This window comes from Giraffa tippelskirchi, chromosome 14 (assembly GCF_054371585.1).
Source record: "Giraffa tippelskirchi isolate mGirTip1 chromosome 14, T2T-mGirTip1v1.2.pri, whole genome shotgun sequence".
NCBI lineage: Eukaryota > Metazoa > Chordata > Mammalia > Artiodactyla > Giraffidae > Giraffa > Giraffa tippelskirchi.
Genome location: NC_137288.1, coordinates 50,472,045 through 50,497,720, shown reverse-complemented (window position 1 = coordinate 50,497,720; position 25,676 = coordinate 50,472,045). Strand labels below are relative to the sequence as shown.

Below are 25,676 nucleotides of genomic sequence, written 5' to 3'. Positions count from 1 at the left end.
CTTGGCCGCATGTTCATACTGTCTTCTAGGTTCGGTTTTAGGGAGTTAAATCTTATATGGTGGATGACAATTATTTCTGTACCAGTGACCTGTCCTTTATTAAATTGTATGTTCCTCCCCACTAGGTCCGGGACTCTCAGCATCCCACCTGGACCTATTCTCTCCGCTCTGACCATGTGTGTAGGTCTGGTCCCACAGCTCCTTCAGTATCTAGACCTTCTCCTCCCCCAGCAGACCCAGCACGGGCACAGCCACATTGTGACTTGACCTAGTAATTTTTCTGGAAGCTTACAGGGGAAGTGGACTGAATTGTAATGGTAATAATTGTTTTCTTGCCAAGCAGAGGTGGCGGGATCTTTGTACAGGGATTGGTGTAGACTTAGAGAGGGGAGTAAGCCACTTGGTTAGGCCAATGAGGTTCATGGCAGTTTTGCGAGGCAGTCTTTTCAAGTGTCTTGACTAAGATGCTCTTATTCGGCATCTCAGGGTCCCTCTCCTTCACAGAAGGGCCATGACCTGGGCACAGCAGACTTGCTTGGGCTGGCTGAGAAGTCAAGTTTCCTCTTATATTTGAGCCCGAGGCCTCCTCATCAGCCTTTTCTTCTCTCTGACTGCAGGAGCTGGGAGTCTCCGTATACGTTTCAAGAAGGCCGTGTGGTTAGTCTCACGAGTTGAGAATACCCCATCACCCCTGCCTATTCTCCCCACATGAGTGTGCATTAAGTGTGTCCCATCAAGAAATGGTGCTTATTTCTGTTCTCCTTGAATCTGGGCTGAGGTTGTGACTCGCTATGACCAAACAGAATGGGGCTCAAGTGATGGTTGTGTTCCTGGACTTCTGAGCCCATAAGAAGCCTGGCAGATTTCTCGTTCTCTTGGAACCCAGCTACCATGCAAAGAGGAGCCCAAGCTCCATGGAGAGGTCAACACGAAGGACAATTAAGGAGCTCCAGTTGAAATGCTAAGCTGACGTCTTAGAGCCAGAATCCAATGCCAGCCATAGGAGTGAGCCGTATTTCATGAGTCCTCAGATGACCCCAGGAAACACCACATGGGGGAGCAAAGCTGCCCAGTTGAGTGCAGTCAGCTCACAGATCACAAGAGAGAATAAAATGAGCATTATATTAAGCCACTAAGGTTGTCAGTGGAGATCAGAGAGAGTCCTCTTAAACTTCACACTGCGCTGAACATTGGTGGCTTCTGTTTTGTTGTCTTTCTTTAGTGTATCCTCAGCAAGGAGCTGATCCTGATGCTGGGAAAGATTGAGGGTAGGAGGAAGGGGTGGCAGAGGATAAGATAGTTGGATGGCTTCACTGACTCAATGGACATGAGTTTAAGCAAACTCCGGGAGATAGTGAACGACAGGGAAGCCTGGTGTGCTGCAGTCCATGGATCGCAGAGTTGAATGTGACTTAGCATCTGAACAACAACAGCGGCAAAAGCAAGCTGATCCCATTGCCCTTGTAACGACTACTTCCCCCAAACCTTTCAGAGAGCATGATATTGTACAGCGTATTCCTATCCACTGGCGAAAGTTTTCATCACTACACCCTTATAATATCCCAGGGGCTGTCAGTTCTCTGCTGGTAGTGGGTCCTCCTTGTTGTCTGATGGCTGTTGTTGTTGTATTTCTGGTACCAACTTTCTTGAGTCCACCAGAAAACACTCTGAAACTCAGAGGTTTGCATGAAGAAAGTTTACCTGGGAGCCCCTTTGGCAACAACACCTATAAGGGAATGAGAGAAGCAGCTTAGGCAGGGGGAGAATTTGAACTAAGATGTGAAATATTGGATTGGATAGCCATTCCTTTCTCCAGGGGATCATCCCAACCCAGGGATAGAACCTGGGTCTCCTGCACTGCAGGCAGATTCTTTATTGTCTGAGCCACCAGGGAAGCCCATATGTATGTTTCTGTATTTTAGAGGATTATATACCTGAGAGCAAAATTGCTGGATCATAGTGTATATGTCATTCCAGCTTTAGCAAATACAGTTTTCTAAGATGTTTTAACCAACTCACACTTCCATCAGGAATGTATGAGGGTTTCATTATATATAGTTTCATATTTCCTTTTATTGTTGGAAATGTGATACTTTATATGACATACATGTATGAATATTTCTGATTATTTTCAATTAAGTGATACATTATTTATAAATCTTTGGAATTCACTAATGTTTAAAAAGGTCAAAGTTAGCTTTATTTGGTTGTATTAATATATGATATTAAACATTTATTGAATTTTTCTACCAGTTTAATTTTTATCTGCTTAAAACTTTAGCATATGTAATTGATGGATTGGTTTTCCTTTCAACAATGTTAATTGTATGTCTCTGGATCCCTTTAAAAGGAGATAAATCTGTAGTTATTATGTTTTCTAGATTTGTGTATTCTTTGATAGAGGCTGGAAGACCAAAATGGTACTGTTGGGTTGGCCAAAAGGATCGTTTGGATTTTTCCTTAAGATGTTACATAAAGAAACTGAATGAAGCTTTTAGCCAACCAATATTTCCCCACATGACGTGTATCTACGATGGGGTCCAAGTTCATGGATACCGTGTTGTGGCTGACTACCTTCAACACATGGGCTTTCCTGAAAATTGTAACCACCTTAGGAAGAAACAAAAAATTTAACCTTAGTCTAAGGTGTCATCTTTTTTCAGCATCATTTCTTTTAATGAACACTGTCAATATGCCAAAATCAGGTGCTTTTTCTTACCTCACACTTTGTTATGGTTATCTTCCTTGTCAAAAAAGAAAAAAAAAAAAACACCTGCATCATCATTTTATTTAATATATTCCATAGTTTAGATATACCAGAATTTATTTAAATAAATTACTGCCAAACATTTAGATTTATTTCTTGGGTCTTCTAAATAATACTAATTTTATATACCTATGAAATATGGCTTTTTGTGTTAGTTTGATTAATTAAGCTTAAATTCTGAAAGGGCCTATTATATTGGGTTGAAGAGTTTTTCTAGATATTGTCAAATCACCTCCAGAATCTTATTTGGTAGTGTCTTACCTCTGCTGTTGGGTATACATTTTCCTGCACTTTTATTGACACATTATTTGCAGTGTATCACTTTTGCCAGTCTGATACTATAAATAATACATGTTATTGCTTTAAATTTTATTCTTTGTTTCGTAGTGAGGCTGAATATATTAGCATATTTTCATTGGATATTTTATTATTTCTCTTGCAAATTGTCTTTCTTTTGTTTTTAATTGGTTTATGCATCTTTTATCAATTACTACCAGCTGTAAACTCTTTGCTTTTCCATATGCCAATATGGCTCATGTCCCATATGCTATATGTCAATGTCAAGTTTGTATCTTTCCTTTGTTTTTCAATTCCTACTGTAATTTTGACAAATTCATTTTTTGTTTATTATTTATGAGTTATGATTTAGCCTTATGCTTTTAAGACCTTTCCAACCCCAAGGTTTTCCTCTAATTTAGATCTCGAATTAGTGTGTCAGCCAGAGTGAACTGCTTACTGTTCTAGTTCTGTGCTTTTTCTCGGTATTTTCTATGCCTGGCAAAAGCACTCCACCTCCACACATACAAATGCATATACATCACTATAACTGCTACCAAGAATAAGCACCTGGTAAATATCAACCCTTTTGTCAAGACTTCGATCAAAGATGACCTTCTCTTTGAGCCTTTGCTAAGTCTCTTTTCTTCCTCCTCTCGGTAAAGTTGACTGTTCTTTTCTGCTTGTTCCCTCTACCACCCCCAAAGAAGCTATTAGAACACCTCCAACACTTTAAGCCTGTAAATTGATTACAGGCTTGCATGCTCCTACTGAACTGTAAATTTTTTGGACAAAATTTGTATTATGTCCTTCTCCATACCCTGCCCCCCCACCCCCCACCGAATATAGGATAGTTACACAACAGATGTCTGTTGAGTACTTGCAGATTCACAATTGATGGAGATAATTTTCCCAGGCTTGGAGGGCTGCTGAGAAGCCTAGCCTATTTCCAAGACTCTGTTCTTAAAAAAAAATATATTTTATTGAAGTATATTATTGTGTAAATTTTAGGTATACAGCACAGTGATTAGTTTTATATATAAGTGTGTGTTGCTCAGTCATATATATACATGTTATGGAAAGAAACCAAACCTTAGGGCCAACCAGGTGTTAGTTGCTCAGTCATGTCCTAGTCTTTGCGACCCCAGGGACTGTAGCCTGCCAGGCTCCTCTGTCCATGGGATTCTCCAGGCATTCTTGCTGGAGTATTCTTACTGGAGTGAGTAGCCATTCCCTTCTTCAGAGGATCTTCTTAACCCAGGGATCGAACCCAGGTCTCCTGCATTGTAGGCAGATTCTTTAGAGTCTGAGCCACCAGGGAAGCAACCCCCACCCCGCCTCTGCCCCAACACACACACACGTATTTTTTTTTATTCTTTTCCTTTACAGGTTATTACATAATATTGAGTATAGTTCCTTGCTGTGTAGTAGATCCTTGTTGATTCTTTTATACATAGCAGTGTGTGTATGTTAATCCCAGACTCCTAAGTTATCCCACCTCCACTCCTTTCCCCTTTGGTAACCATTAGTTTGTTTTCCATGTCTGTGAGTCTCTTGTTTTGGAAATAAGATCATTTGTGTGTGTATTTTTTTTTTTTTTACTGTACCTCATTGCTGCTGTTTTACTTGAGGTTGCAAGGATCAGGAATGGGTATCTTCTGTACAGATACTCAATTTGGAAAATTCACATCCAAATCCTCTCTTTTTCTTACCTAGCTTTCAGCCAGCTGGAACTTTAATGTACTTGTGTAAAGATGAGATCTCTTTCTCCTTAAAGGGAAAAACTGGAATAGCCAAATAATACTTTTAGGCGGTTTTATGGAAGACTTGTCTATTTTCTTTAGACCCAAAAGTCCTCCCACCCCCAGTTCTCTTGTTTCTTACTGAAAATGCTACTTTTTTTCCTTTTAACTAAATTGTGTTTTGCCCATTATTTTTTCTGGTTGGTAAAATTTGTATTGCTAAAGTGGGATTAAGCTTAATGGTTATTGTTTTGTGGCTAGAATTGCGTGGAATAAGACACCTTCTTCCATAAAGTAAATGGATTGCATGGTTCAGTAACTAACACAAAACTCATTTAATGTGACAGGAGAGCATGGTTTTAAAAGTTAAGATCCAGGTGATCATAAAGTCATTGACTTCGTTTGAATTGGAAGGGACCACAGAAATTGCTGTCTCTTCATATCACCAAAGTCAACATTGTAGAAATGTATTTATGTAGTTTTGACTAAATTGCCTCCACTTGCATCTTCTCATATCACCACAAATTTTATATAGTTCTAATTATTGTAAGGTTTAACAGGTTCTATTGCTCCTTTATCTCTCCACTGAATGCCTATTTGTTGGGAACCTACTAACCTTATATATTCAGTTATATACGTGGACCATTGCGGTATTCTTAACTGGCCTCTTTTTCTTATCCAGTTCACTCTGTCCCACACCTTCTCCCAATTCATATCCACGTAGTTCTAATGAGCTTGGGATTGCAGAATGTCAGCTTACCACTGCTTCTCTTCCTAGCTGGTAAAAGGATACCTGCCACTTCCTGGCAGTGTGACCTTGGACATTCACTGAACCTCTGCTATTGTTGTTAGTCACTCAGTTGTGTCTGACTCTTTGTGACTCAATGGACAACAGTCCACTAGGCTCCTCTGTCCGTGGAATTCTCCAGGCAAGAATCCTGGAGTGGGTAGCCATTCCCTCCTCCAGGGGACCTTCCCGACCCAAGGATTGAACCCAGTTCTCCTGCACTGCAGGCAGATTCTTTACCACCTGAGCCATCAGGGAAGCCCTCTGTTACCCTTGATATTCTCAGCCATAAGGGATGCTAATATGTCTCCCACCTCACTAAGTGGTTTTACAGGTTAAATGGTATGCGCAGCAGCCCCTATAATGACCTCACCAGAAAGACCTTGTGATCAGTGGTACAGTGTCCCAGAGCAGTATGTCTGTCCTGTGAACCATCTGGGGGAAGGTCTAATCCCATGTGAAGAAGCCTCCTGGATGGCAAATCCCCCACTGGAGTGTCTGAGTTCTCTCCCTCATCAACTCTCTCTTGGAGTGAAACACTTGCAGCCTCTCCTTCGCTTCTATTCATGTGCTGGTTATTCAAACTCTTATTCTTGTTTCTTGTCCCTGAGACAAGGTGTATTTTGTTCGAGTTTCTCTTCTGTCCAGCTCCAGGAATGTGCCCTTCATAGGGAAAACTCAGGATGTGGGTGCTGTCATTTACTCAACACCCTGGCACCTTCCTTGGAGGCCAGTCTATTCTTTTGAGCTGGTTTTGGTTCCCTGGGAGGGACACCATTGACCCTGCTACTATCAGGGAAGCCCCTGGAACCTGTCTCTGTCCTGAGGAAAAGTCTTCTCAACATAAGCCAGTGAGATGAGACATGGTGAAAAAGCCATTTTGCATTAGATGTGAGAATGGAAAAGGTCAAAGGAGAGACTAGGAAGCTGTTATAGCCCATTCCCATCATCTTTGCCTGTCGTTATAGTTTTTAAATTATTAGACAGCAACACAGTTTTCTGAGATAGAAAGTTGGCACTTTGAAAAATATTTATTTTCTTGTTTTTTTGAGTTGTGCCTGAGGCACTGCTGGCCTGAGGAAATACAGGGCTCTCTTCCTCCCTTCCCTTTTCAATTAATGGCGGGCCTTTCTATGCTGTGTTCAGATTACAGGAAGGACCCAGAGGAAACGAGGTATATCCATCATTTTTGTTGACCACCTTGGGAGATAGGCCAGGCAGGTGCTGCCCTGTGACTTGGGTCTCATCAGGGAATATCTGTGGCGTTGGCATTCCTGCTTGACTGCAGGCTTCTGGGTAATGATGCAAATGTAGTTTCAAGTTGTATTATCATTAATAATTGTGCAGGAAAACTCCCTTTTCTTTTTCACTCACTAACTGCACCAAACGCTGAAATTCCACTTATGGATGTGAATGTTTTTCCAGCTGTGTGGAACTGAGTATACTTCGTGTTAAGTAGATCTCTGATATTCCTATTCTGTTTCTGGAGAGTGAAGGTACCTTTCTCCATCAGGGTTATTCTCTATCTCAGCAATTTGCTCAAAGAACTGGTAGGATATTGTTGTTCTTATTTTTAGCTTTTATTTCAGGACCATAGGTAGACATGGGGAGAAGTTTTTTTTTTTTTTTTTCTTTTTCTTTGGTGGTGGTGGTGGTGGTGGGGGGGGGTGGTGAAGTTTTTTTTTTTTTAAGTTGCTTATGGTACTTTCAAATTGTGGTCCTGGAGAAGACTCTTGAAGGTGCCTTGGACAGCAAGGATATCAAACCAGTCAATCCTAAAGGAAATCAACCCTGAATATTCATTGGAAGGACTGATGCTGAAGCTTCAATTACCTATTGCTTATGGTGTGTATGTATACATATATATACACACATCCACACACATACATATTTATTTATTTTATAAGCTTTGTTCTCACCTCTTCCTTCTACCTGCCACATTTTCTTACTATCTCACAGAGCAGTTGGCATGTGCTCACTAAATGCAAATTCATTTATATAATTATTAGGAAGGAAAACTCTTCATAGGAAAAAAATCAAAATGTATTTCAAACTAAGCAGGAACTGACTTCTGTCTTTTCTAATGCTATTACATGAGATTTCGTTTGCTCACACTGATTGCTGCATATCATTAAGCTTTGTCCGTTCTTTCCTAGGAGAATGTCCTGGAATACCGATAGGCTGGTAGAAATAAGAAACCATTGGTTGAAAAATATTTTCATCACCATCCCAGATCTCTGCCCCTTTCCTCCTCATAGAGTCCTGTGACTTTGGTGTCTGTCAGGAAGCCTTCCTCATTCCACACTGGCCATCTCTGGTGTCTTTAGAGCCCCGAACCTGAGAGCTGTTTAGCAGAGGAGCTTTTTGTTTTTTGATTAATTTGTTTTTGGCTGTGCTGGGTCTTTGTTGCTATGTGCGGGCTTTCTCTGGTTGCTGTAAGTGGGGGCTACTCTCTAGTTGCAGTGCGCGGGTTTCTCATTGTGGTGGCTTCTCTTGTGAAGCACAGGCTCTAGGGCACTCAGGCTTCAGCAGCGCGTGGTTTCAGTAGTTGCAGCTCCCAGGCTCTAGAGCACAGGCTCAGTGGTGTGGCGCACAGGCTTAGTTGCTGCTTGACATGTGGAATCTTGCCAGACCAGGGATCGAACCCATGTGTCCTGCATTGGCAGACAGATTCTTTACCACTAGACCATCAGGGAAGACCCTAGCAAAGGAGTTTTGACTGGAGCTGGGATGCTTAGAGGTTGATGACCAGATAGGATGGGAAGATGTAGCCAGTACTGAGCAAGTGGAAGAAGGTGCTGCAGAAGAGAACTGAGAGAAGAAAGGAACGTGAGATTCAGTTCTCTGTAATATTGTTGGACCTTATATATATACACACAAAATATGATATATACATACACACAAAATTTTCTTTTTTTAATTTAATTTTTTTAACAGCAAAAACATTTTGTTTTGGGGTATAGCTGTTTAACAATGTTGTGATAGTTTCAGGTGAACAGTGAAGGGACTCAGCCATACATATACGTGTATCTGTTCTCCCCCAAAACCCCCTCGTATCCAGGGTGCCACATAACATTGAGCCAGGGTTCCCTGAGCTGTAAGGTAGGTCTTGGTTGGTGATCCATTACATGCAACATTTTCTCCGAGAATATCAAATTGACCCTACAAATCAGCCATGGACTCTCAACTAGAGTTTGGCAAAAAAGGAAGAAAGAAATAATGGAGGCAGTGAGGGAAGGAAGGAAAGAAGGCTGGCTGTGTCCATTCCAAGAGATCACCTCAGCCTTTCTTCTAGTTTTTTTTTTTGTTTAATTTTCATGAACATGAGAACAAGTTTCCTTATTTTAAAATGCAGCAAAACATCGATTTGCATAATTGAAACATTTCTGAAAGTGTAATTTAGAATTTGGCAGGATATAGACTTCATGGGGGACGGAGGGCGAAACTTTATCGTTGGAATTTTTATATCTTAAAGACCGCATGGTGAAGTATTGCCTGTCATTTCAAAAATTGTTTTCTTAAGGAGAATTTTTATCTAAAGACAGTGCTTTTTTTTTTTTTAAGACATGGGTAGCATTAAACATCATTATTATATTAATGAGTTTGAAAGATAAATGAATTAAATAATTAGAACTGCCATTATCATAGTCAAATTATATTTTTTGAAGTTTAAAAATTCAACCTGTATGTTCTGGGTACATTCTAGTTGATTATAAGTGGGTGGCCTTTTTGGCAGAACTTCAGTACTTCGTTTATAGAACTTCTGTACTTCGTTTATAGGTAAACATCACATTCTGTTAATCCCCACCAGTGACTAACTCCTCACATATGGCAGTGGAGACTTCTAAACAGCCATAGGGCTTGAATTATAAATTATAAACTAAATTAAGTTATTTTAAAATTTGCTGACATTTCCAAAGCAGGACTAATAATGCCTCATGTCAGTTTGTTTAGGAAATAAGCCTTCAGTTTACAATGTTATTCAGAAAAAAGAAAAATGGTAAGGATACTTTTTAATCTATTAGCCAGGGCTAGAATTCTACCCTCACTGATAGATTGACTCATTATCTTTTGTAGCATGATACTAAGCAAGGATTCCAAAATATGCAATATTGTTGGAGATAAAATATCTGTAAATCTGTATGTACTCTGCATGTGTGCTCAGTTGTGTCCAACTCTTTGCCACCCCATGGACTGTAGCCCGCCGGGCTCCTCTGTCCGTGGAATTTCCTTGACAAGAATACTGGAGTGGGTTGCCATTCCCTTCTCCAAGGGAGCTTCCTGACTCAGGGATCAAACTCACGTCTCCTGCATCTCCTGCATTGGCAGGCGGATTCTTTACCTCTGATCTACCTGGGAAGTATAAATCTGTATAGTCTCTGTCAAAGCTGGCCTGTAGGCATTCTCAACAATTACTTTGGGAGAGAAACAGAAATTTTGGTGGGAGTTGTGGGGAGAACAATGGGCCAGACCCCGCATTTGCTGGCTACAGGCTTCATTATGGCCACCTGCAGGCCTTTTGACTTTCTCTAATGTCTCCTGTCGGAGAAGGCAATGGCAACCCACTCCAGTCCTCTTGCCTGGAAAATCCCATGGATGGAGGAGCCTGGTAGGCTGCAGTCCATGGGGTCGCACAGAGTCGGACACGACTGAAGTGACTTAGCAGTAGCAGCAATGTTTCCTGTGGAATTTTTCTCATGGTTTGCCTATGGGAAACCTCTTTAAAACTGAAATACTGACTACAAAATGTGAGTAGGAGTAAAATGAAAACTGAGTATAATTTACAACATAAAAAAGTCCCGCCTAAAAGGTATGCAAAATGGCAACATTCAATAGGAACTTCAAGTATTTGAGGATAAACTTTCCTGGTGCTGTGTGCTAAGTTGCTTCAGTTGTGTCTGAGTCTTTGTGATGCCATGGACTATAGCCCTCCATGTTCTTCTGTCCATGGAATTCTCTAGGCAAGAATACTGGAGTGGGTTGCCATGTGCTCCTCCAGGGGATGTTCCTGACCCAAGGATCGAACCCGAGTCTCTTATGTCTCCTGCAGTGACAGGTTCTTTACCACTAGCATTACCTGGGAAGCTCAGATCTTCCCATGGCAAGTAGATAACTGAAAATAATTATAATTATTTTATTTGCTTTAGATAGATTTATCCTTTTACAAAGCAACTTAAAAAAAAAACTATTTAATGCTTTTTAGTAATAATAACAAAGCCATACTCTATAGTGGTAAAGTCTTAAAGTCAGAAAACATGGCTTTGCAATCTGATATTCATGGGCCAGGTGACTTTGGAAACGTTATTTTGATCCATCTGCATCTTTCTTTCCTAGGAAACAGAATTAACCATGCTTTCCCTGCCAGCCTCACCTAGTTTTCTTGAAAAGCAGATCAGGTAATAAATATCGTTATTTTGTTTTTGTTTTATATTGGTATAAATTTTATATAGTTGACACAGAACGTTAAATTAGCTTCAGGTATATAGCATAATGATTCAATATTTGTCTTTACTGCAAAATGATCACCATGATAAGCTTGGTTATCCATCATCACATTAATTGCTATTTTGAAACAACGGCTTTAAATGAAAGTATGAGATTATTATGATTTTAGTTCCTAACATTCATAATATAAATGGAAGGGTCTGTTTCTGATTAACCTACTTTGTTCATCAATATAAAATTAATTTCCTCACATTTAGTGGATTTAATAAAACATTTTAATAATATAGTTATGAGTTCAGCTTTGACCTATCATACATCTTGATGTCCTGAAAGAACTGTCAACTTAATATTTGTTTTCACAGTTGGGTAACACAAAGTTATTGATTGCTGTTTAGGTACTTACTGGCCATTGAGTAGCTGATCTCAGCAATTGCTGTGTGTTAGTCGCTCAGTTGAGTCCGACTCTTTGTGACCCCTTGGGCAGTAGCCCACCAGGCTCCTCTGTCCATGAGATTTCCCAGGCAAGAATACTGGAGTGGGTAACCATTCCCTTCTCCAGGGGATTTTCCTGACCCAGGGATTGAACCTGAGTCTCCTGCATTACAGGCAGATTCTTTACCTTCTGAGCCACCAGTTGCATAATAAATCTTCCTGCTCTGGAAAGCTACAATCCGTTGTCCCCTCTGTTGGGCTAAGTCCTGTCTTTTAGGGACCCTTGAATGCATTACTTTGTCTGTGCTCCTGTGATATTTAAGTCACACTTGTTAAAATGTAGATTCCTGGCCATTTTGCCTATGTGACCTTGGGACTGTACTTGTCTAATAACATCTCCGGGTGCTACTATGTATACTGATGATGTATGCTAATGATTCCACATTACTGTTTCTTGGCTGCTAAATTCTCAATGTCTGACAAATAAGTGAGGATAATGAATTCTTCTAAATTTTATATAAGGAAAACTCAAGGGAGTTGGACAGCAAAGAGATCAAGCCAGTCAATCCTAAAGGAAATCAATCCTGAATATTCATTGGGAGGACTGATACTGAAGCTCCAATACTTTGGCCACCTGATGCCAACTCATTGGAAAAGACCTCAATGCTGGGAAAGATTAAGAGCAGGAAGAGAATGGGGCAACAGAGGATGAGATGGTTGGATGGCATCACTGACTCAATGAACATGAGTTTGAGCAAACTGTGGAGACAGTGAAGGGCAGGGAAGCCTGGTGTGCTGCAGTCCACGGGTTTGGAAAGAGTCAGACACAACTTAGCGACTGAACAGCAAGAGGGGGAAAACTTTTATCATGCCTAAGATAATGATACGCACTTTCATTTTAGATTTTTTTCTTTTTGCCAACGGCTGTGACTAGCTTTGTTATTGTTGTTGTTCTATGAGAGGCAGCATTATTTTTGTGAAAAAAATTAATAAAACCTGGAGATGCAAAGATGAGTTTTAAAGATTTCAACTTCTTTCCCACCTTTCTTCCAAAGCCTGTGAATGTCAGCTAAGAAATTTTAGTATCTGTTGTGGCACAAGAGTTTTGTGTGGCCAACCATAATGGACATTGGTTGGGCTCAACCTCCAGCTGAAAGAAATGGTTGAAATTTTTCATCTGACCATTGACCATTTGGGAGTGCTTTCACTGACATTAGTGACACTGTATAACTTGATTTCCTGCTTTTTACATGATTTATCCAAACTGTTAGTCTAGAGATCCTGATAATGTCTAGACTTCAGAGGAATTTGGAAGATTTGCCTTTTTTTTCAGCTATCCAAAAGAAGAGTTAATGTATTACAGAATATTGGGGGAAAAGGACATCTATTGTTCTCAGAAATGAAAAACTTTGGTAGGTACATGAGATCAAAGGAAGAAAATCTTCAAACCTTTGAAGCCAGAGTAGATTGTTGTATAGCTGTGTTCTTAATGTGTTTTCCAGCAGGATCAGGACAAAGGGAGCTTATCAAAAATGCAGATTTTCAGGCCCCACCCCAGATGGACTGAATCAGAAACCTAGACGCACATGGGTCCAGCAGTTTGTGCATTAACAGGCCCTCCAGATGGTTCGTATGGGTGCTAGAGATTGAGAACAACTGCTCTGAAGCATCGTTTATGAGCCCCACCATGCAGGCCAACTATGCATTCTTTCAACATTCCTAATATAAATCCTGATGGTTTATTTCCATGGATCTAGATCAGTGTTTCTGGCCCAGGCCTTCTCAGTAGCTGCCATTCGCCACCAGCAGATGCTGAAGCAGCAGGCTAGACAACTCTGCCTGTCCTTTCTCTGTTCAGAACAACAGCAGGAGAACTGTCCTTTATGATACACTTAGGGAAAACTGGAATATTTTTACAGAATAATCCTGGTCAGCTTGTCTCTAGCTAAAATTCACCAGATCAACTACCTGTTAATGTCTTGTTAGAATCTTTGGTGGCTTCCTTAGAGGTAGGTAAGTGGTTCAGACGGTAAAGAATCTGCCTGCAATGCAGGAGACCTGGGTTCGATCCCTAGGTTGGGAAGATCTCCTGGAAAAGGGAATGGCTTCTTGCCCTAGTATTCTTGTCTGGACAGATGAGCCTGGTGGGTTATAGTCCATGGGGTCACAAAGAGTCAGACGTCACCGAGCAATTAACATTCTGCTTTCTACTCCTAATTGCCATACCTGCACTGTTCGTAGCTGCCTGTGTATATGGGGCAGATCCTGGGTTTGCTGGCATTCCAGGGCCTTCTGTAGACAGGGCTGGCTTTGACAGTGATGTTCTCAGAGTGATGTTCTTGGAGACTCGACTTAGAGCTTTTAGCTAACATCAAATTGCTACTTAGGATGGGTAATAACTAGGCTGTACTTACACACACAATTATGCACAGAAGGAGAACAGACAGGTTTTGGGAAATCCAGGATGCTTACAGAATAGGAGCTGTAGCTCCACACACCTTCAACGTTTCTTTATTTTTTTTTTTTATTCCTCCAATAGCTGACTCTCTGTATGCTGACCTGCTTCTCCACCTGTCTCTCTTAACAGAGCCCCTACACCTGTAATTTGAAAAGTTAAGCATCTCAGACTTTGGAGCTAATTGTGCTGTCAGTTTGTTGGCTTTACTTCCAACAGCCTCAATGAAAGGATTTCTGAGAAAAGATGGGGAAAAGGCTTTCCTAAACATTCTAGCATTTAGGGGAGAAAAAAAACCTCAAAACACTTAGCATCATTTCCCATGTTTACATTTTTGTTCCTCTACTCCTTAGGTGTTTCAGCTTGGATCAATAGCTTTCTGACCCTTAGTTTCATCACCTTAAAGTGGGATCATAATACCTATTTTATGGGGTTATATTATGTGCTGCTGCTGCTGCTAAGTTGCTTCAGTCGTGTCCGACTCTGTGCGACCCCATGGACTGCAGCCTACCAACTCCTCCGTCCATGGGATTTTCCAGGCAAGAGTACTGGAGTGGGGTGATTTTATGTGCTAGATGTAATTAAACAGGAGAATGTACATAAGTCGATGTTTAAAAGGTGGTAACTATCTTTTGTTATTCATTGTTATTTTTTGGACTTCATGTTGGGAGTAGAAGATTTAATTTATTTGCAATGTAGAAATGCTCAGAAAGTGGTTTTTAAAAATAGAAATATATCCTTTTTAACAGTTTGACATTGAAGTGAATTATCAAAAAGATGTTTTGAAATCATCCCCCCTAAAGGTCTTTAAAATAGGTCACGTTGGAGGCGGAAGAGGCCGGCTTGTCTTAGATGACTCAACTCTAAGAATTCTTCCCATTTTGAAATTTAGTGACTTTATCCCTGGCCTGATGGGTACATAGAAAATTGATTTAAGTGACACAGATGAAAGCAAAGAGATAACAGTTGTTCTCCATTGACTGATTTCTAAGTGTTTGTGAAGAGGTTTCTGTAGTTTTCTTTTAGGAGCAGCAGTAATGCTTTTAACGTCCACCTCCATCATCACCTTCCATCAGTTTCAAAACATTTTCTGTAGTAGCTATTTAGTTAATAGATATTGCAGCCTGCTAGATTTCCAGTTGGTAAACAATTTGTCCAGGAGAGAGGGGGCCAGGCCTGTGTAATTTCAAGTTAGTATACCCACTAAATGCACACGCAGTTTCCACTTTCACTGTGTTTGACTTCAACGTGTAAGGTAATTGGGAAAATTGAAAAGTCATATTTCTAGTAATGAAAAATATACTTTATTCCTGCAGAAAAGCAGAGGGAACTGTGATATAATATATATTTGGAATTGGACTCCTTTACGATACTGAACTCCCCAAACCCTAAGAATTTCCTAAATGCAGAGAGCAACAAGGGCGCCCTTTGTTAGGTTAATGAAGTGACTTGTGGAAAGCACCTGGGGATGGAGGCAGGTTGCCAGGGGGCCAACCACGTGATTAGAGGGTGGGAACTTCTAGTCCCACCCCCTGACTTCCTGGGAGGAGAGAGGCGCTGGAGATTGAGTTCAGTTGCCAGTGGCCAATGGTATGTCAATCATTCCTACGTAAGGAAGCCTCCATAAAAGCCCTCTCGGGCAGCCTCCAGAGAACTTCCCGGATAGTGAGTACGGGGAGGTGCTAGAAGAGTGATGGGACGCTTCTTGCCCTTTCCCCGTGTGCCTGGTCTTGAGCGTCTCTCTTACTTGGCTGTTCCTGAGTTATAGCCGTTGTAAGAAACAGGTCAGTAGGTAAGTAAAATATTTATCTGAGTTGTGTGAGGTGCTCTAGCAAAATAATTGAACTCGAGGAAGGGGTCTGGGGAACCTCTGTTTTAGAGCGCATTGATCAAAACACAGATGTGCTCAGTTGCTCCGTCATGGCCGACTCTCTGTGACCCCGTGGACTGCAGCCCACCAGGCTCCTCTGTTCACGCAATTTTCCCCAGCAAGAAAATTAGAGTGGGTAGCCATTTCCTACTCCAGGAGATCTTCCCAACCCAGGGATTGAACCTGTGTCTCCTAAATTGGTAGGTAGATTCTTTACCTGCCTTCCCATATGTGACAAGCCCATGCATGGCATGGGCCCCTCCCTGTAATGCCACATTAGTGAGATGTCGTTTCCATGTATAATGATCATACAGAGGGCCTTTTCAAATTTAAATTATGATGTAATTAAGGACATTTACTAAGCCAGAGTAATATTTTCAGCTAATAGTGTTTATGTGGTAGTGAAATGTTTATTGATTAAGGAAAGAGGGAACCCACTGAGCTAGGAAAACATTCTCCAAACCATTGGAGAATGACAAATCTAAGAATTACCATTTGAGGCTGTATACCGAACTGTCTTCTGCACTAGGGATCTCAGAGAAGAGAGGAGGTGACATATTGCTTGAGGAGGGTCATGACTTAATTAGAAGCATAGGTGACAACTTGCAATTGTTTGAAGCAGGGCGGTGGGGGTGGGGGTCTTGTGAGTTTGAACCTCTAACCCGTGGCACCTGACACTCCTTTCAGGTGGGGAGTTAGAATTGAGTTGATTGTAGGACCACCAGCTGGTGTTGGCTAATTGCCTGGTGTGGGGAAAATGCTACATAGAAATTGAAATTAAGTGCAGAATCTTAGAGACAAAATGTGCAGGAATTCACATTGGATGTTGCCTATTGTTGAAAAACAACAACAAAATTCAACCGAATTTCAAAGATCTTGCAGACTTTATCCAACAATTTATGAATGGAGAAGCATCCAATTCGGCAGATGAAGTGGAGCTCCAAGGAGCTGTTCAGTGTGGAAGACTCAATAGGCCAAAGGGAGCAGGACTGAGGAAGTTATCCTGGGCAGAACGTGGGTTAGTTACTGTATCTTTCCTTTGGAAGAAGGCAGGGGTCTATCAGGATGAGTTCCTAACAAGTGCTTATCAGGCTGCTGTTGATCGACTGCTTAAAGATTCCATTTCTGGGAGAGCCAGGGACCATAATTAAGTCTCAGCTTGGTGATGCGGGACTTGGCATAAATGACCGCACTTTAGGCCTGAAAATTGGAAATGCTAGTCGCTCAGTTGTGTCTGACTCTGTGACCCCATGGACTGTAGCCCACCAGGCTCCTCTGTTCATGGGATTCTCCAGGCAAGTATACTGGAGTGGGTTGCCGTGCCCTCCTCCAGGGGATCTTCCTGACCCAGGGATCGAACTCAGGTCTCCTGTGTTTCAGGTGGATTCTTTAACTATTGTCTTGCTTTTAATACAATTCTGTGTATTTAAAATTCTTAAACATAGGCAGTTCTTTTTGTTAGTGTTTGTTTCACATGGATGTGCCTTATCTCCCAGGATGATTTTATATGTCCTGTGGTTCTGAACACATAGTAAAGAGTTTGGAAATACTCACTGAATTTAAATTAATGCTAGGTATACACTGGCATATCTAAAAAATTTATGTGCCAGAAATTGCATACACCTGAATTCATATACCATTAACTAAAATGGGCCATATGCCCCATTCTCTGTTTAGCATTAATGCTTTAGGAAGTCACTAAATCTTAAAAATAAAAGCACACGCTAAATTAGAGTAACATTGATGACTGATCTGTACAACAGCTTTATTCACTCATAAACTCTGCTTTATAGCCAAATAAATAGTCCTGAGAAAAAGAGTAGGATTAAGAACTCTTTACTTAGAGCTGGTTAATTTAAATTTTAAATACCACCAGTTCCTAAGATGTGTTAAGATTGAGCTTCAAAATTATGGTTTATCCTCATGTATCTTAACGTTTTATTAACTAGAAATGTAATGATGAAATTGACCGATTTTGGTGCTAGTAATTCCGGATTTGTGATGGTTTCACCACACTAAAAATTGTAGGACTTCTTTGCTATTTATGAAAAAAGGACTTGTTACGCCTGTTAGTGTAATTAAGAACAACGAACGTATTTGAGGAAAAAAATACTTGGACTTTAAAATATTTCCTTAAAATATACAAATGGACGCTGATAATTTCAACTGGATGTTATCTGTTCAAAGAAGATGAACATGTTTTCCAGGAAGTATTTTGATATAAAGGGTGGCTTCTAAGAACTTATTAAGTAATCAAATTTGAAATTGTTATATAACATCAAGTGGCCTTTCTTAAGACTACTGCTAGCTCTGACTTTGACATCAATTACAGTTCACCAGAATCAGCCTCGTGATGCCAAACTAAGGAAAGATGGCCTTTTAATGACTGCTGCTGCTGCCAAGTCGCTTCAGTTGTGTCCAACTCGGTGCGACCCCACAGACAGCAGCCCACCAGGCTCCCCCGTCCCTGAGATTCTCCAGGCAAGAACACTGGAGTGGGTTGCCATTTCCTTCTCCAATGCATAAAAGTGAAAGTGAAGTCGCTCAGTTGTGTCCGACTCTTAGCGACCACATGGACTGCAGCCTACCAGGCTCCTCCGTCCATGGGATTTTCCAGGCAAGAGTACTGGAGTGGGTTGCCATTGCCTTCTCCGTTTAATGACTAAGTCATGGTTATTAAGAAAACTACTACTCGTAATAATGATTACAAGGATTTGTTATACTTGTTATCTACTAGGTATTGTTCTAAACACATTAAGGGATTTATTGTCTTCTCGAAATTACCCCATGGCGAATGCTTTACCATACCCATTTTATAGGTAACAAGTGGTACAGAGGCTCAGAGAATTTCAGTGACCTGACTTGGTAACATGGCTCATTAGGAACATTGGATTCAGACCTCAGGTGTGTCTGGCTCCACAGCCCATGGTGGTCCTGTTTGGTCTAATATAACCCAGCACCTTTCCCTCTTGTTTTCAGTTCTTCTCTTACTGTGAGGTGTCACAGCTGATACTCCAAATAGCTTTGAGAACAACCAGTACAAGTTATGCATCACAGGTTTCAGAAATACTGTGCAAAGCCCAGCGAGGACACCTCAATTCAGTGAACTTCCAGCCCTGCCCTCCAGGCCATGGGCCCCCTTCAGCTATCTAGAAAGTCCCCCTCCTCCTCCTGACTCATGTCACAAGGAAGATGTCAGATTTTCTCTCTAGTTCCTGTTTTTTGACTACTCAGCTTTAGCGTGAGTTCCTCCCTTCCCAAATGAACCAGCCAGATCGGTCTTGAAAGGGAAGGATATTAGGCTTTCTCTTGAGGACATCCAATACCAGTGCTCCTGTCCACAGGGTTTGCTGTACAGAAAACTCGCTTGATCTTTTATTCCTGGTAAGGGCTCTTGCTGGGCTTCCTCAATGGCTCAGCAGGTAAAGAATCCACCTGCAATGCAAGAGACCTGAGTTCGATTCCTGGGTCGGGAAGATCCCCAGGAGGAAGAAATGGCAACCCACTCCAGTGTTCTTGCCTGAAAAAAATCCCATGGACAGAGGAGCCTGGCGGGCTACAGTCCATGGGATCACAAAGGGTTGAACACGACTGAGCATGCATGCACGCAAGTATCTTCTTACTCTCTCTGGGGCCTCAGAGTAGTAGGAGAACATCATTAACTGAGAATAACACAATCTCCTTATTTGACTTTGCTACTTTGGGGAAATTCTCCATCTTCACCATCATGAAGTTCACTTGCTCTACAGAGGGGCTCTGATCCCTGTCCTTGGGATGGTGATGGTATTCCCTGCTGGGTTTCCTGGTAGTCTTAGCTTTGAAGATAATGGACCATTCTTGGCATTGTCTTTGTATCTTGTATCTTTGCAGAACAGGCTTTGGATGTAGAAGCTTCCTCAGTTTGCTCTCTTCCTTCCTTTACTCGATTTTCTAGGACTTGGAATCAAGTGTTAAATTTTTATTTCTTATTACTGAGTAATAGAAGCAAAAATATACCCCATGGACTAGAGCCCACCAAGCTCCTCTGTCCATGGGATTTTTTAAGCAAGAATACTGGAGTGAGTTGTCGTTTCTTCTTCCAGGGGATCTTCCCGACCGTGGGATTGAACCTGGGTCTCCTGTGTCTCCTGCACTGCAGGCAGATTCTTTACCTGCTGAGCCATTGGGGAAACCCAAAAATCACCTAGAAGAGGTGATTTTCAGCATCGTTTGCATATTTATTTACAGACAGTTCCTCGAGCTTGCTCCTTGCCTGAAACTCCTGGGGTGGAAACTTCCATTCATGTATCTCAGTTAAGCTCAGGGTGGCTTCTCCATATGATAGTTTTACATGATGTGCATTTCTTGGGTCAGAGATCCTGAATTGCCCTCAGTGAAAGTGATAGTCATTCAGTCGTGTCTGATTCTTTGCAACCCCGTGGACTAGCCCAGTAGGCTCCTCTGTCCATGGGATTCTCCAGGCAAAAATACTGGAGTGGGTTGCCATTTCCTTCTCCAGGGGATCTTCCTAACCCAGAGATCTAACCCAAGTTTCCTGCATTACAGGCAAGATTATTTACCATCTGAGTCACCAGGGAAGCCTGAATTGCCCTCAGAGCCTGTCACTTTTCCAGTGGTGTGGGGTTGGAGAGCAAGCAATCGTGAATTTGTCTGTCTTTACCCCAGAGTTGAGAAACATTATGTAAACTGCAGCTCACACATTCAGTGTTAGCAGGGCAACTGACTCGCAAGTGTTTTTGTCTTCCTTTCTGGTGGTATGAAGACACTGTACGTGGTGCTTTCTCTCCTGTAAATTAGGAGTTTTTAAATTCAGTGTGAATTGACTTCAGCAGGTTGTTATAAACTCTTCTAGTATTCACATCACTAGGTTGTAAAAAATGCTATTTGGTCCTCAAAATACACACTATCTTATCTACATTTAACCATTGTGTCTATCTAATTTACCTTTTCATCTTTTCTGCATCTGTTTCCATCCCTATTCTTAATTAATGGCAGGTATTTATAGAGACCCTGTTGTATGCTCAGTAGATTTACTAGGTTAAGAAATCGTCAATATCTGGCTGAAAGTGATACACTGAGTTCTCTCACTGAGATAGACCTTGCTATTTAGAAATAATGATTTTTAAACTGAAACCAAAATCTTTATTTTAAACTTGCTGCTTGATTCCAAATGAGTTTGTCTCAATTTCTTTGAACCCAAGAGGCTGCAATACTTACTGCCCTAATTTTTTTTAGAGATACTAACAGCAATATAAAAAGGAAAAAAGATTAAATAGAAGTAAGTACTCATTTGAAATTTTGTTTTTTTATTTTATATGCTGGTAGGAAAAAATGTGAGTTCAGATAAGGAATGCCAAATGCAATATGCTGTCTCTTTTACAAGTATTTTGCATCGGAATGTTAAATTTTACATAATTCAAATGAAAGACTGAAAATCAGACTGGAAACTTAACATTGACATTTCTTGGTAAATAAATAGAACTCTTCCTTCTTTCACTTGATACTATTTAATAGTATTCCTTGACTATTTTGAGGAAGATTTAATTTCTAATTAATGACTTATTTCAGCATGTGTGTGTGCGTACTCATTTGCTTCAGTCATGTCTGACTCTTTGCAGCTATATGGACTGTAGCCCGCCAGGCTCCTCTGTCCATGGGTTCTCCAGGCAAGAATACTGGAGTGGGTTGCCATTCCATCCTCCAGGGTTATTTCAGCATAGCTGGGCCTAATGAAGATATTCCCCATGTGTGTCTCATATTCATTTCCTGGAACCAAACGCTCTTTATCCTCAGCATATGGAAGACTGAAACCCACATAAAGCAATTTCTGAAATCCTTGAAGAGGAAAGACATGTTAAAATGTCACTATTGACATCAGAGAACCTTGCTAACTTCTAAGATCATCAAAATCTTGATTTCTAAAAATATATTTGTTCCCACCTGCTTAAAATCATCTGACTCAGTGAGAGGAATTTGTATTTCAAAGGAGTGTTTTAACAATAAAGCTGAAATTTTTCATTTAAGAGCTGCATTTTTATGAATAATTAAGCTGATTCTTTCAAAAAGCAGTGCCCAGCCTGGTGCTGCTTAATGACCTAGAGGGGTAGGATTGGGGATGGGGGGTGGGGCGGGGGGAGTTGGAGGGACCTCAAAGGGGCCTGGGTATATGTACGCATATGACTGACTCACATTGTCGTAGAGCAGAAACTTGCACAACATTGTGAAGCAAGTGTCCTTCAATGAAAAAATTAAAAAAGAAAAAAAGCGTTTAAAGCCAGAGGTGGGAGAGCTTTCCTTCAGGGGGATTTTTTCTCTTCAGTTCTTCTCCAAGAGAATCTTTCCATTTACACGTGCATTTTTCTGTGCTGTTGCTTGATTGCTTAGATGTTGTCTTGTGTAGGTGGAAGTTAGTTCTTTCCAAAATGCCAGTGAAATAATGAGTGAAGGAAATACTTAAATTCTTATCTCACACCTTCATAGCTCATTGTTTCCTCTTCATTAAGAACCGTAGACATCTCATGATACTTACTAAAATTTCAATACTTTATACCAAGAGCAAAATCCATGACATCTAGTAAAAGGATACTTTTTGAGGTTCACGGGACCCCTCGTAGGCCTTATGGTGGCTTCTTTTTTCTGATTTTTATTTTTTTACATATGTAGGAACTTTCTTGTCTTATTACCATATTCAGCCACATAGCTATTTTTGTATTCATTTATTCAACAAATACTTATTGCGTGCCTTCTATGTATTGGTTTAGGGCTTGGAGATTTAAGAGTGAGTGAAACATCATGTTTACCCTTAGTTGATAAGTTAGCAACAGAGACACACAGAAACAGACAAATACGTAATTACAAATGGTGTCACTAAGTAAACAGACTGTGAATTGAGAGAAAGAATAAGGTGGGGGAGTTTAAATAGGTTAGCCAAGGAAGACCTTGAAGGAAATCCCATTTGAGGTGGGAGTCTAGATGTTGAGAGTCAACCACATGTATAATTGGAGGCAGTGTTCATTCCAGGTATGTGGAAATATGTACAAAAGTATTTGGGTGGAAAAGAAGTCATCATATTCAGGAAATGGGAGGGAAGACTGCTGTGTTTGAAGCAGAGAGAGAAGGATGTGGGGTAAGATAGAGGTCTATAATTCTTCAGGAGAATCTTTACATTTACGAAAGTGCATTTTCATGGGCTATTGCTTAATTGTTTAGATGTTGTCTTATGTAGATTAAAGCAAGTTCTTGTTGAAATGCCAGTGAAATAGCGAATAAAAAGAAATTTTTGAATTATCTCCCACTTTCAATAGTTCCTTGTTTCCTCCTGATTAACAGTAGACAGTGGTCTCTCCATAGGCAAATAAATAGGAGTCTAGGCATAGTTTTCCAAGGTCACAGTAAGAAATTAAATTACCCGTTGCAACCAGCAGAGAAGGAAATGGCAACCCACTCCAGTATTTTTGACTGGGAAATCCCGTGGACAGAGGAGGCTGGTGGTCCGCAGTCCATGGGGTGGCAAAGAGTCAGACGTGATTAAATGACTAGGCATAGCACATTGCAATGAGTAAAACAATGCAAAAATATATAAATAATAAGTGTAAAATGTCCACTTTTCCTATGCCCATCCTCTGGAGATGATGTTAATAGCTTGATGGGTATTCTTTATGATTTTCTCTATCCTTAGACAAAGATATGGAGCCATGTGGAGAACTTTTTCTTATTGGTTTATGTTTCACTAAAACTATAACATTACTCTGCAACTTGCATGTGTGATGGTATAATGTATCATGTACATTTTCCCCAGATTAATGACTTTAGATTGAACTGTATACCCCAATGTATTAAATTTTTCCTTTTTTAAAATGAATATGCAAGTTTGCTAGTGTTCTGCCATTATAAAAAACAGCTGCAACAAAAAAAGAAATTAAATGCAAAGGGGAATCACCAGAATTGTTCAAACATGTGAACAACAAAACCTAATTGCTGCCTTAAGATTTTTTCTGCTAACTTTTAGAAACTCCGCTGATAGGAGTTTGACTTGGCAGTCATCTTGGGGTCTGAGTAGTAAGGGGTGATGAATATCTGGTCCAAGGTGGTAGCAGAGGACATGCAAGAAAGTAAAACCATGCCTTCATGTTGAGAGCTTGAGTAGGCATGACTTGCTGATGGATTAGGGAGAGGGGAGGAGGAGGAGGAAACAAGGGCAACTTTTATGTTTCTGGTCTCAGAGTTCACCACCAGTACTTCATCCTGAGAAGGAGAAATTTGGAGCTGGATGCAGGGAAGTCAGGATTCCAGTGTTTTACCTGGGTCAGTCTAAGTTTGAAATGACCTTGAAATACCAATGTTAGGATGCCAGATAAGCAGCTTGAAATGTGAGACTGGACCTCAGCCCTGAGACCTGTCCTGAGGGGGAATATAAGTGTGGGAGTCCTAAAACATGAAGATGATATTTATCCATGGGCCAGTTCACCTTAAACTGTATGGTTATTGTAGAGAGATGGGTAGATGATAGCATTTCCTATCCTTTTTTAAGATTTTTTTTTTTTTTTAACTTTTTTGGCTGTGCTGGATCTTTATTGCTTTGTGTGGGCTTTCTCTAGTTACTGCGAGTGGGGGCTACTCTTAGTTGCAGTGTGTGGGCTTCTCATTGTGGTGGCTTCTCTTGTTTTGGAGCATGAGCTCTAGGATGCTGGGACTTCAGTAGCTGTGGCACACTGGCTTAGTTGTTCTGTGACCTGTGGGATTTTCCCAGACCAGGGATCAAACCCATGCCCCTTGCATTGCAAAGTGGATTCTTAATCACTGGACCACCAGGGAAGCCCTAATATATCCTGTCTTATATTAGCCTTTAAAGTGTAAGCACAACGACAAAAACCAGTGACCTCTTTCCATAGAAAATGTTTAAAATTTATTTTTGGATCAGATAAAGTAGGGTTGGTATCAAAGCAACACAGAGATGTGGGATCATAGCCAGACTGCTTGTCCATTTTGGTGAGCTGCTCTGGTAATATTCAGGAATTCCTCTGGCACCAGGGAAATAATTGTACTGCCTGAGAACATCTGTTTGTGGGAGCATCTCCCTTAACAAAGGCTGTAATCTGATCATCAGAGCCAGTATTTCCACTCAAGCAACTCTAAAGGTTGCTGCTGATGGGGAAGACCAGTTTAAGTTACAAGCCATCATCCCCAAGATAATGATGTGGGCTCTGTCATGGTTTCTTCACTTGCCTTCAAGCTAAGGGGCTCTTCATCACTTAGTGCCATAGATGTCATCGGAAATAGGTGACAGCCTGCGATTGGTTGGAGCCAATGTTACTCAGCATTCCTAGTTGCAAAGAAATAACCAGTGACTCCACTTAAGAGGATGGTGTCATGGAAAAAGAAGGATCTTAATTAAGCAAGGAATTAAGATCCTGGAAATGCAAGAAAATCTGCTGTGGTTCAAGTTGGCCCAAAAGGCAAAAGCGGGGTGAAGAAAGCACATTTTCGAAGTGCATCCTCAGCAATTGGACTCTGTCATTTTTCTTGTATGAAAGGAGGCTGGGGGGAGTACCTTACTTTTCCCCAATTACAGAAGTCTCCTGCCCAGGACTGTTGAGAAACAAGTGCCTGCATTTTAGAAAGAGATCTCGGAAGAACTCAGCTTCCCTAGGAATTACTTTGTTTTGTAGCCTCAGCAGATATGCTTTCCTTGAAGATGATGTATATCTCTAGTTTATTTTCTTTTTTAAAAAATTTTCTTTATTTGGCTGGGCTGGGTTTTACGACATCTTCATTGCATCATGTGGGATCTTTTGTTGTTGTGCATGGACTCTAGTTGTGGCATGCTGGCTCAGTAATTGCGGTGTATGGGATCTTAGTTCCCCAACCAGGAATTGAACCCGTGTCCCTGCATTGCAAGGCAG

At 40.9% G+C, this 25,676-nt stretch overlaps 1 protein-coding gene across 1 annotated transcript in view; it reads left to right on the top strand.

Annotated features, from left to right (window-relative positions):
- Positions 1-25,676, top strand: part of DLGAP1 (DLG associated protein 1) — a 762,891-nt gene that overhangs the window by 35,658 nt on the left and 701,557 nt on the right. Inside the window, exon 2 of the mRNA XM_081561948.1 lies at positions 10,907-10,968. The gene's annotated coding sequence lies outside the window, so the exon portion shown is untranslated. The remainder of the gene's footprint in view (positions 1-10,906; positions 10,969-25,676) is intronic.